Source organism: Dendrobates tinctorius, unplaced genomic scaffold (assembly GCF_039654945.1).
Source record: "Dendrobates tinctorius isolate UK_male_01 unplaced genomic scaffold, ASM3965494v1 ptg000008l, whole genome shotgun sequence".
Classification (NCBI taxonomy): Eukaryota; Metazoa; Chordata; class Amphibia; order Anura; family Dendrobatidae; genus Dendrobates; species Dendrobates tinctorius.
Genome location: NW_027361676.1, coordinates 40330234 through 40344136, shown reverse-complemented (window position 1 = coordinate 40344136; position 13903 = coordinate 40330234). Strand labels below are relative to the sequence as shown.

Sequence of the window (13903 nt, the reverse complement as noted above, 5' to 3'; positions counted from 1 at the left end):
TGCTGCGGTTGCTGCATCATCAAAACGATGCATGCAGATGTATCCGCATACATCCACATGGCTTGTGTACCCAATGTAAAAGATATAGTAGGTATGCAGGCCGCATGCAGATGTAGGTGGAGCTGAACGGAGGAGGTGCAGCAGTGGGCAGAGCTTCATGGAGGGACTACGCAGCCCGCCGCAGCTCTGCATGAAACTAGCCTCAGGGTTTGGCTCTAGTCACATGATTGCAAGTATGTAAATTGCACCCTTGCACTCATGTGCAGATTAGAATAGAACATTGAGCTAAGCAGCTGAGTCTCTAGTTGACACATAATCACAAGTATGCAAATCACATAGTTGAAATCAGCTGCTGGAACGGAACTGGCAAGCAGAGCTAAATCCTATTGGTGTGTATATTATTCACCCTTAGGATTCAGCGCTCTGCACTACTATTTGCCAAAAATTTTTTCAGGGGTGTACTACCCCTATAGAGTTATCATTTAATCTTATATAGCAATATTATTGGTAATAGTGGTCTTGTAGTATAGATTGATTTCTTCCAGGGACGATAATATTTGTAATAGAGACCTCCATCTGGAGAAGGGGGGAGTATGGGGCAGCATGAACCCATGTGCTTTCAAATTCCAGGTTAGAATTTTAGTCCCAGTCCAGGACTGATTCTATGACATAGATCACCGACCAAGCATAAGATCCTTCCATTTCCTACATATATACCATATTCAACGTGTTAGCAAATAACATGTTAGCTAAAAATACTATATATCACAATTCTGTGACATGCCTTGTTCTCGATGATTCAATCCGGTTGAGAAGGAATTAAGGTGAAAGACAACATTGAATCCAAAAAAATAAACATTTATTTAATGTTTCTAGTCATTTTAAACTAAAGTAACTAGTCCAGATATCATGTCTTCAATTACGACAGTTTTAAAAATAACAAACATTCTAAACATTATGACAGCCAGCAGCTTCATCCACAACATTGTGATTATTTCACAATAAAACTTGTTTAATCGCAGTGAGATTGCTCGGGAGTAGGGACCACTTTTCAGTGGACTCGGGAGGCTGCCACCAATGACCACATACTGGTGCCGGATGGCCACCCTACTCCGCAGAGTAAGGGTGTGTGCACACGTTGCGGATCCTACTGCGGATCCACAGCAGATTTGGCCCTGCGGGTCCGCAGCAGATTCTCCTGCGTTGTACAGTACCATTATATTCAATGTAAAATGAAAAATGCTGTGCACATGCTGTGAAAAATCTGTGTGGAAACGCAGCGGGTTCAAATCCACAGCATGTCAATTCTTTGTGCGGATCTGCAGCGTTTCTGCACCTATTGACTTGCATTGAGTCGGGCAGATCTGCAGCAAAACTGCAGGTCTAAAAAAGATCTGTGGTTTTGCTGCGGATGAAATGCTGCAGATCGGGAGGAGGGAAGAGTGTGGGCGGTGACTGTGTGCGTGCATAGTGTGTGGGCAGTGACTGTGTGCATGTATGGTGTGTGGGCCTATGAGTGTGTGGGGGGTCTGCGGGGCTGTGTGAGTATGCCGGGGTGTCTGTGGGGGTTGCCGGGGCTGTGCGGGAGTTGCCGGTACTGTGCAGGGTGTCTGCGGTGGTTGCCGGGGCTGTGCGGGGGGTCTGCGGTGGTTGCCGGGGTGTGCGGTGGGTCTGCGGGGGTTTCAAGGGCTGTGCAGGGGGTCTGCCATGGTTGCCGGGGCTGTGCGAGGGGTCTGCGGGGGTTTCCAGGGCTGTGCAGGGGGTCTGCCGTGGTTGCGGGGGCTGTCTGAGGGGTCTGCGGGGGTTGTTGGGGCTGTTTGGTGGTTGCCAGGGCTGTGCGGGGGTCTGTGGTGGTTGCCGGGGCTGTCCAGTGGGTCTGCGGGGGTTGGCGGGGCTGTGCGGGGGGTCTGTATGCAGGGGCTGTGTCTGTATGCAGACATCGTCCGATGGGACTACAAGTCCCATCAGGCTATGCCTGCTACACTGACAGTGAGTGACACAATAGCCGATGATTGGACAGTAGTAATCCCATCATCGGGCTAATGTGTTGACTGTTGAATGTACAAAAAATACAAAACGATACAGAACAAACAACAAATAACATACAGAACATACATATAACATACAGCACATAACATAGAATCATAGAATCATAGAATCATAGAATCGTAGAGTTGGAAGGGACCTCCTGGGCCATCTGGTCCAACCCCCTGCTCAAAGCAGGATTCGCTAAATCATCCCAGTCAGATGTCTGTCCAGCCTCTGTTTGAAGACTTCCATTGAAGGAGAACTCACCACTTCTCGTGGCAGCCTGTTCCACTCATTGATCACTCTAACTGTCAAAAAGTTTTTTCTAATATCTAATCTGTGTCTCCTCCCATTCAGTTTCATCCCATTGCTTCTAGTCTTTCCTTGTGCAAATGAGAATAAAGTTGATCCTTCTACAATGTGACAGCCCTTTAGATATTTGTAGACAGCTATTAAGTCTCCTCTCAGTCTTCTCTTTTGCAAACTAAACATTCCCAAATCCTGCAACCTTTCCTCATAAGACAGGGTTTGCAGACCGGTCACCATTCTGGTCGCTCTTTTCTGAACTTACCGCACGCACCTAATTCCCCGAACCCCTCGTCTCCTTTAATAAAAATAAAATAATAAAACAACCTATACTTACCTTTCCGCTGTAGTCCCGTTAATAACGATGGTCCCATGACGATCTCCAGTGTAGAACACTGACATCGGGTGATGTCACTGCTCTACAGGGGCTCCAGCGATTAAATGACAAAATGTGTATTCCTCTGCCGCCAGGAAAGAGGTCCCGTAACCCTAACCCTAACCCTAATTCTCACGCAGCATTGCTGTAAAGTGAGTCAGTGAACTCAGGTAACCTCAGTGATGCACTGCAGGAGCCATTGTGTCCTGTCAGTTCATCACTGGGAGGCTCTATAGAGCAGTGACATCACCTGATGTCACTGTTCTATAGGGGAAATCATCGTGGAACACTCGTTATTAATTGGACTGCGTCGGACAGGGAGTATACGGTCGTTTTTTTTTTTACTTTTTATTATAGGAGACCGAGGGCGTCGCTTGGATCTGAGCATGCAATAAAAATATGAAAATAGTGTTGTGTTTTATTTCATCAAAATACTTAGTCTTAGTCTTATAGATGCGCCATTTCTGGGGCGGCTGCGGCCTGTTATTTGTAGCCGGAGGGGGGGGCAATTTCCATGGCCCCTTCCTAGGCTATATCAGCCCGCACAGCGTCGGACTGGAACACCTTGGCCCTACCAGAGAAAATCATTCTTGGGGCCCACTATATAGCTGCATAGAAAGAAATACAAGACCACCAATTGTGCGGTAAAACACGCTGATATCCGGGTATAAATTAAGGTAGTACATGACTTAATTATGTAGCAGGAGTTGGGGTAGCCCCCTCATAGAATATAAAGCAGCCCCCTCATATAGCTATAGTATAATGCAGCCATCTCATAGAATATAATGCTGCCCCCCTCATAGGGTATAATGCACCCCCTCATAGGGTATAATGCTGCCCCCTCATAAGGTATAACACTGCCCCCCTCATAGGGTATAACGCTGCCCCCCTCATAGGGTATAATGCTGCCTCCTCATAGGGTATAAAGCTGCCCCCTCATAGGTTATAACGCTGCCCCCTCATAGGGTATAACGCTGCCCCCCTCATAGGGTATAACGCTGCCCCCTCATAGGGTATAATGCTGCCTCCTCATAGGGTATAACGCTGCCCCCCTCATAGGGTATAACGCTGCCCCCTCATAGGGTATAACGCTGCCCCCCTCATAGGGTATAACGCTGCCCCCCTCATAGGGTAAAACGCTGCCCCCCTCATAGGGTAAAACGCTGCCCCCTCATAGGGTAAAACGCTGCCCCCTCATAGGGTAAAACGATGCCCCCCTCATAGGGTATAACGCTGCCCCCTCATAGGGTATAATGCTGCCTCCTCATAGGGTATAACGCTGCCCCCCTCATAGGGTATAACGCTGCCTCCTCAAAGGGTATAACGCTGCCCCCCTCATAGGGTGTAATGCCGCCCCCTCATAGGGTATAACACTGCCCCCTCATAGGGTAAAACGCTGCCCCCTCATAGGGTAAAACGCTGCCCCCTCATAGGGTATAATGCTGATCCCTCATAGGGTATAATGCTGCCCCCCTCATAGGGTATAACGCTGCCCCCTCATAGGGTATAACGCTGCCCCCCTCATAGGGTGTAATGCTGCCTCCTCATAGGGTATAACGCTGCCCCCCTCATAGGGTATAACGCTGCCTCCTCAAAGGGTATAACGCTGCCCCCCTCATAGGGTGTAATGCCGCCCCCTCATAGGGTATAATGCTGCCTCCTCATAGGGTATAATGCTGCCCCCCTCATAGGGTATAACGCTGCCCCCCTCATAGGGTATAACGCTGCCCCCCTCATAGGGTATAACGCTGCCCCCTCATAGGGTATAACGCTGCCCCCCTCATAGGGTAAAATGCTGCCCCCTCATAGGGTATAATGCTGCCCCCCTCATAGGGTATAACGCTGCCCCCTCATAGGGTATAACGCTGCCCCCCTCATAGGGTAAAATGCTGCCCCCTTAAAGGGTATAATGCTGCCTCCTCATAGGGTATAACGCTGCCCCGTCATAGGGTATAATGCTGCCCCCTCATAGGGTATATTGCCCCCCCTCATAAGGTATATTGCACCCCCTCATAAGGTATATTGCACCCCCTCATAAGGTATAACGCTGCCCCCTCATAGGGTATAATGCTGCCTCCTCATAGGATATAATGCTGCCTCCTCATCGGGTATAATGAACCACCTCATAAGGTATATTGCAGCTCCTCATAGGGTATAATGCTGCCCCCTCATAGGGTATAATGCTTCCCCCCCTCATAGGGTATAATGTACCTCCTCATAGGGCATAATGCACCCCCTCATAGGGTATAATGCACCCCCTCATAGGGTATAATGCTGCCCTCCTCATAGGGTATAACGATAGATAGATAGATAGATAGATAGATAGATAGATAGATAGATAGATAGATAGATATGGGATAAATAGATGTATAGATAGATAGATAGAAGATAGATAATGGATAAATAGATAGTTGGATATATATATATATATATATATATATATATATATATAATATAGATAGCGATAGATAGATAGATAGATAGATATAGATAGATATAAGATAGATAGATATAGAGATAGATAGATGGATAGATAGATATAAAGATAATAGATAGTGATAGATATAGATAGCTATAGAGATAGATAGATAGATAGATAGATATAGATATATAGATAGATAGATGATAAATAGATCGATCTATGGATAGATGATAGATGGATAGATAGATATAAAGATAATAGATATAGATAGAAATAGATAGCTATAGATAGGTTTAGAGATAGATAGATATAGAGCTAGATAGATAGATATAGATAGATAGAGAGATAGGTGATAAATAGATAGATCTATGGATAGATAGATGGATAGATAGATATAAAGATAATAGATAGAGATAGATATAGATATCTATCCCCCCCATCCCCATCCCCCCATCCACCTTCCCTATGCCATGGACTTCTATAGCCCCATCCTGGATTTGCCCCCATCCACCTTTGCTACAGCCCCTACCCAGCATTCCTACAGTACCTATCACTATTCCCTTTTGTACACTTGCTTTGGCAAAACTAATGTGTATTTAGTCCTGCCAATAAAGCTTCTTTGAAGTGAATTGAATATAGATAGCTATAGATAGGTATAGAGATAGATGGATAGATAGATAGATATAGACTATTTATATCTATCTATATCTATCTCTCTATCTATCCATCTCGATATCTATCTCTATATCTATCTATCTATCTATCTATCTAAATCTATGTCTATATCTCTCTATCTATATATCTCTATATCTATATATATATATATATATATCTATATCTATCTATATATCTATCTATATCTATCTATCTCTATATCTATCTCTATCTATATCTATCTATATCTAAGCTAGAGACAGATAGATATAGATATAGACAGATATAGAGATAGATAGATAGATAGATAGATAGATAGATATGGAGATACAGTCATATGTTAAAGTTTGGGCACCCCTATTAATGTTAACCTTTTTTTCTTCATAACAATTTTGTTTTTTGCAACAGCTATTTCAGTTTCACATATCTAATAACTGATGGACTCAGTTATATTTCTGGATTCAAATGAGGTTTATTGTACTAACAGAAAATGTGCTATCTGCATTTAAACAAAATTTGACCGGTGCAAAAGTATGGGCACCCTTATCATTTTCTTGATTTGAACACTCCTACCTACTTTTTACTGACTTCCTGAAGCACTAAATTGGTTTTGTAACCTCATTGAGCTTTGAACTTCATAGCCAGGTGTATCAAATCATGAGAAAAGGTATTTAAGGTGGCCACTTGCAAGTATTTCTCCTATTTGATTCTCCTATGAAGAGTGGCATCATGGGCTCCTCAAAACAACTCTCAAATGATCTGAAAACAAAGATTATTCAACATAGCTTTTCAGGGGAAGTATACAAAAAGTTGTCTCAGAGATTTAACCTGTCAGTTTCCACTGTGAGGAACATAGTAAGGAAATGGAAGAACACAGGTACAGTTCTTGTTAAGCCCAGAAGTGGCAGGCCAAGAAAAATATCGAAAGGCAGAGAAGAAGAATGGTGAGAACAGTCAAGGACAATCCACAGACCACCTCCAAAGACCTGCAGCATCATCTTGCTGCAGATGGTGTCACTGTGCATCGGTCAACAATACAGCGCACTTTGCACAAGGAGAAGCTGTATGGGAGAGTGATGCGAAAGAAGCCGTTTCTGCAAGCACGCCACAAACAGAGTCGCCTGAGGTATGCAAAAGCACATTTGGACAAGCCAGTTACATTTTGGAAGAAGGTCCTGTGGACTGATGAAGCAAAGATTGAGTTGTTTGGTCATACAAAAAGGCGTTATGCATGGAGGCTAAAAAGCACAGCAATCCAAGAAAAACACTTGCTACCCACAGTAAAATTTGGTGGAGGTTCCATCATGCTTTGGGGCTGTGTGGCCAATGCCGGCACTGGGAATCTTGTTAAAGTTGAGGGTCACATGGATTCAACTCAGTATCAGCAGATTCTTGACAATAATGTGCAAGAATCAGTGACGAAGTTGAAGTTACGCAGGGGATGGATATTTCAGCAAGACAATGATCCAAAACACCGCTCCAAATCTACTCAGGCATTCATGCAGAGGAACAATTACAATGTTCTGGAAAGGCCATCCCAGTCCCCAGACCTGAATATCATTGAACATCTGTGGGATGATTTGAAGCGGGCTGTCCATGCTAGGCGACCATCAAACTTAACTGAACTGGAATTGTTTTGTAAACAGAAATGGTCACAAATACCATCATCCAGGATCCAGGAACTCATTAATAGCTACAGGAAGCGACTAGAGGCTGTTATTTTTGCAAAAGGAGGATCTACGAAATATTAATGTCACTTTTATGTTGAGGTGCCCATACTTTTGCACCGGTCAAATTTTGTTTAAATGCAGATTGCACATTTTCTGTTAGTACAATAAACCTCATATGAATCCAGAAATATAACTGAGTCCATCAGTTATTAGATATATGAAACTGAAATAGCTGTTGCAAAAACCAAAATAGTTATAAAGAAAAAAGGTTAACATTAATAGGGGTGCCCAAACTTTTACATATGACTGTAGATATAGATAGATATATAGATAGATATAGATATATATATATATAGATAGATATAGAGATATATATAGATATAGAGAGATAGATATAGAGACAGATAGATATAGAGACAGATAGATATAGAGATAGATAGATATAGAGATAGATAGATAAATATGGAGATAGATATAGATAGATAGAGAAAGATATATAGATAGATATAGAGATAATACATAGAGATAGATATAGATATCTATCCCCCCATCCCCATCCCCCCCATCCACCTTCCCTATGCCATGGACTTCAAACAAGCCGTAGAGACCCTGAAAGACAAGGCATGCAAAACCTTCTATGCCATCCGAAGGAAACGCTACCATCTAAAGCCACCAGTGAGGGTCTGGTTAAAAATCTTCGACTCTATCATCGCCCCAATCCTCCTGTATGGCAGCGAAGTCTGGGGTCCTCACACCTACCCAGACTGGTCAAGGTGGGATTCAAGCCCAACAGAAATATTCCACCTGGAATTCAGCAAGCACCTTCTCCAAGTCCATCGCAGCACCTCCAACAGTGCCGGCCGGGCCGAACTGGGCACTGTTCTAAAGAGGTCACTGTCATTCCGGGCTCACCTACGTAGGAGCAATCCAAGTTCCCATCACCATAAAGCCCTGACACATGTAGGGGAAACAGAAAAACCAGGACCCTCGGAACAGCTCACCCAAACCCAACCTGACCAGAACACCAATCACAACAACCTGACAAAAGCCGGAATCAGGAAGATGGTAGACGAAGGCCAGGAGAGGTACATAAGTGACTGGAAGAACGACATCATCAGCTCACAGAAACTGACCATGTACCAGAGTCTACAGAGAGACTACAGACTGGCCCCATACCTGGAGAAACTCCCGGACCCCAAAGACCGCAAGATCCTGAGCCGGTATAGACTCAGTGCCCACAGTCTGGCCATCGAATCCGGCCGACACAGGCAGAGCTACAAGCCCAGGGAGGAAAGACTGTGCCAACACTGTGACCAGGAGGCCCTGGAGGATGAGACCCACTTCCTGCTACACTGCTCCAAGTACTCAGCAGTGAGGGACACTCACTTCAGGAGACTCTCACATCTCTTCCCGGATTTCACCACCATGAAGGAGGAAGAGAAAACATATATCCTGCTGGGGAAAGAAGAGAGAGCAGTGGAGATAGCAGCACAATATGTGAGCGAATGTCATAGACTGCGAGAAAGAGAACTATGATATGCCATGGACTTCTATGGCCCCCACCCTGGATATGCCCCAATCCCCCCATCCACCTTCCCTATGCCATGGACTTCTATAGCCCCATCCTGGATCTGCCCCATCCACCTTTCCTACAGCCCCTTCCCAACATCCCTACAGTCCCTATCCCTATTCCCTTCTGTACACCTGCTTTGGCAAAACTAATGTGTATTTAGTCCTGCCAATAAAGCTTCTTTGAATCTTGAATCTAGATATAGATAGCTATAGATAGGTATAGAGATAGATAGATAGAGATAGATAGATATAAATAGTCTATATCTATCTATCTATCTATCTATCTATCCATCTCTATATCTATCTATCTATCTATCTATATCTCTCTATCTTTATATCTCTATATCTATCTATCTATCTCTATATCTAAGATAGAGACAGATAGATCTAGAGAAAGACAGATATAGATAGAAATAGATAGATAGATATGGAGATAGATATAGATAGATATATAGATATAGATAGATATAGAGATATAGATAGATATAGAGATAAATAGATAGATAGATAGATATATATAGCTATAGATAGGTATAGAGATAGATAGATAGATATAAATAGTCTATATCTATCTATCTCTATACCTATCTATCTATCTATCTCTATATCCATCTCTATATCTGTCTATCTCTCTATCTATGTCTATATCTCTCTATCTATATATATCTATATCTATCTATATCTATCTCTATATCTAAGATAGAGATAGAGATACAGATAGAGATAGATATAGATAGATATAGATAGATAGATATAGAGATGGATATAGATACATATATAGAGTTAGATATAGATAGATAGATAGATAGATATAGAGATAGATAGATAAATAGGGGTAAATAGATAGATCTATGGATATATAGACAGATGGATAGATAGATATAAAGATAATAGATATAGATAGCTATAGATAGGTATAGAGATATATATATATAGACTATTTATATCTATCTATCTCTATATCTATCTATCTATCCATCTCTATATCTATCTCTATATCTATCTATGTTTATATCTCTCTATCTTTATATCTCTATATCTATATCTATCTATCTTTATATCTCTATATCTATCTCTATATCTATCTATATCTATCTCTATATCTAAGATAGAGACAGATAGATATAGAGAAAGACAGATATAGAGATATATAGATAGAAATAGATATATATATATAGATAGATATAGAGATAGATAGATAGATTTAGAGACAGATAGATATAGAGACGGATAGATATAGCGATAGACAGATATAGAGATATAGAAATAGAGATATAGATAGATAGAAATAGATAGATAGATAGATAGATATGGAGATAGATAGATATATATAGATATAGATAGATAGAGACAGATAGATATAGAGACAGATAGATAGATAGATAGATATAGATAGATAGATATAGATAGATAAAGAGATAGATAGATAGATAGATAGATATAGAGATAGTCAGAGATAGATAGATAGATATAGAGATAGACAGAGATAGATAGATATAGAGATAGATATAGATATAAAAAAAAGCAAACCACAATACTCACCTCTGCTCCTCGCTCCCACGCTGATCCCGGCTTCAGTGTCAGGAGCTGCTCATCTGCCAGACACACAGCGGGTGCGCGGTGAAGTGACGTCATTGCACACCGGCTGTGAGTCAGGAGCAGAGCGGACTGATGGGAGACGCTCTCTCTTCCACTGAGGGCGGCGGCGGCTGCCTAGGCTGGGGGGCGGGGCCCCGGGCTGAGTGGAGGCCGAGAGTGAAATGATATTCACTGCTGAAGCCGTGAATATTCATTTCTCTTTAGTAGCGGGGACAGGGGCTCCTGAATCCTGACACCCGCTGCTGCTCCGCTGGCATGGGCCCCCATAGCAGCTGTGTGGCACTGGCTGGGGGCCCCTGGAGCGGTGGGGGCCCTAGGCAACTGCTGGCCCTGTATGCCAGCAGGTGCCAGGGCCCACCAGATGCCAGGGCCCACCGGAGAATCCTCTGGTTCTCCGGTGGGCCAGTCCAAGGCTGAGCCCGCAGCTGTCTGCGTATAGGGGGAGCCCACGCCATTTTTTTCCAGTTTTTTTTAAAATGAAACATATTGTTTATTAATAAACATGGATATGGATATACCTATGGATATATCTATGGATATATGTATAGATACATCTATGGATATATCTATAGATAGATATAGATAGATATATGGATAGATATATCTATGTATCTATCTATCTTTGAATCTATCTATCCCATATCTATTTTTTTATCTATCTATCCCATATCTATCTATCTATCTATCTATCTATCTATCTATCTATCTATTATCATCTGTCTTAGGCTGTGTGCACACGATGCAGATTTGCAGCGGTTCCGCAGCGGATTTTACCGCGCAGAAACGTTGCATTTCTGCATTGTGATGTACAGTAGCCTTAAAATCAATGTAAAAAAAAAACGCTGTGCAGACGCTGCGGATTTTTCCGTGCGGTTTTCCCGCGGTACAAAATCCGCAGCATGTTACTTCTTTTGTGCGGTTTTCCATCTCCCCTATCACCTAATCCGCAGGGAGGAAAACCGCACAAAAACTGCAAGAAAACCGCATCAAAAATGGAAGAAATCCGCAGGAAAAATGCAGGTCATTTGACCTGCGGATTTCTTCCATTCTGCGTGGAAAAATCCGCAGGGCTAAAAAGTCCGTCTGCACTCAGCCTAACTGTCTGTGTGTGTAATGGAGTGTGGGTTGGACAAATGTAAAAGAGGAGACAGAAATGACATCACAAATCTTTTTGTTACATAACATATTTTTATTTAGTTAACAAAAATGCATACAAATCCACATGTAAAAAACTCATGAAAAACCGCATCAAAAACACGCCTGCGTTTTCTGCCAAGAGATAAAAATCCGCACTGGAACCTGCAAAGTGTGCACATACCCTAAATGTAGCTTGTAGGTCCTGCCTTCCCTCATCCTGTTATCATCGCACTGTATTTGGATGATCATGATAATTGTATTCTTGTGCTTATTCTTTGATCAGCAAGCTATTGTTTAGTGGTATATCTGTCACGTCATCATGCTTTGTATACATTTGTATTAGAACCTAAAACCTTAGACACAGTTTTTTGCCGTGACAGTGCAGGGATAGAAATAGAAACCAATCTGCTTTTCTTGAAGCAAGAGAAACGAAACTATCCTGCTTTCTGTCTCCATTACCCCTCCTACTCCTGAGTCCTGACCACAATGCATATAAACAGCTGAGTGCCGCCAGGAACCAACTCCCGGGATCAGAAGACTGGACCGCTATTCAGGCTTGCATCTAATTCTGCTTAGATAAGGTAAGTACGATATTAATATATTTGAACATCCCCTTCTCAAAACACGACTATTGTAGGCTATATAATCCGGGTTAGTAGAGATGATCTGCCTCAGCTAAAGGAGAATCTATAACAAGCACGGTCCAAAATATCTAACTAAGATTTACTAAACATTAATTATTATTATTTATTATTATAGCGCCATTTATTCCATGGCTTTTTCCATGTGAGGAGGGGTATACATAATAAATACAAGTACAGTAATCTTCAACAGTACAAGTCATGACTGGTACAGGAGGAGAGAGGACCCTGCCCGCGAGGGCTCACAATCTACAAGATTAATCACATGTCTACTATGATGGACATTTTCAACGAAGAAGGTGTTATCTATGTCTTCTGTTAACACTTCCTACGACATTATGTGTCCACATCGTAGCTGAGCGCAGAGAATGTATGGCTTTTCAGTCTCCGGATTTAATAGCAGCGCTCTCTGTTACTCCCAAATATTCTTCAAATAAGCAATCAAAGCATTATGTATATTACTAAGGTGTAGAGCTTTTTATTTACTTACAGCACTATGCAAAAGTTTCATGCAGACGTAGAAAAATAGTGTAATTAATGTTCACATGCTATGGAAGATCAAAGAATAAATCTAAAAGTGGAAAACGGTGCACAATTGGTGATACTCTATGGTGGGAGAGTAAGGCGAGTACTGGCCCTCCTGGTGGAGCTGTCACTGACACAACTCAATATGTAGGTATGAAGGAAAAAACTTATTCTCACCATCATTTCTGAAGAATTGATTTTCTCCAGCAGTGAATTCCACCTTTCGAGTTTACGCAACTGGATCCATGGAAGGTCGATGATCACATTCACCGACATAGATGGAATTTTACGATATACAGTAGTTGTAGGTAATGACACATTCCTCCCTCAAGAAAAACATGTCACTCACCAATTTTGTTTCTTTGTTCATTGCTAAAACGTCAAAACTATTAATCGCAGGAAGTGCGACAAGAAAAGAGTCATTTCACTCTACGTAGGGCTTCCATCTCGCCATAGACTAATTGGTTGCTCATACATCTGACTGTAATTCTATAAAATCCCTCCCCAACTTTGCAGAAGTGTATGAAGAATTGATGTTGTTTTGAAGGTAAAGCGCGATCACTCCAAATACTGATTTGATTTGAGATTTCTATTTTTTAAAGCATTCTTACTTTGCAGCGTTTTTTCCACACCTGCCTAAAGCTTTTGCACAGTACTGTAGTGAATAAGCATGTTTAACACCTTATTGGAAATAAAAGCATTTTTTCCTCCTTGCATTTCAGCAGCCATAACATTTTTCTTCACTAACATTACTGTTTGAAGCTTTGTTTTTCAGAGGTAGAAATTTGATTTTTTTTAATATTATTCTGGGGATACATGCAGTATCTTGAAAAAGTATTCATAATCCGTAAATTTGTCCGCAATTTTTCATACTACACCCACAAAATTTATTTTGTTGAGATTTATGTCATATGCCAACTCAAAGTAGTTTAATTATTTTAAAAATATAAATCTGAAAATTGTGACATGCATT

The 13903-nt window shown here is 41.9% G+C and overlaps 1 protein-coding gene across 2 annotated transcripts in view; it reads left to right on the top strand.

The window, feature by feature from the left end:
• Positions 1-12231: 12231 nt before the first annotated feature.
• Positions 12232-13903, top strand: part of LOC141091492 (probable ATP-dependent RNA helicase DDX60) — a 361948-nt gene continuing 360276 nt past the window's right edge. For both annotated transcript variants that reach the window (XM_073577118.1, XM_073577110.1), the window contains exon 1: positions 12232-12345. The gene's annotated coding sequence lies outside the window, so the exon portion shown is untranslated. The remainder of the gene's footprint in view (positions 12346-13903) is intronic.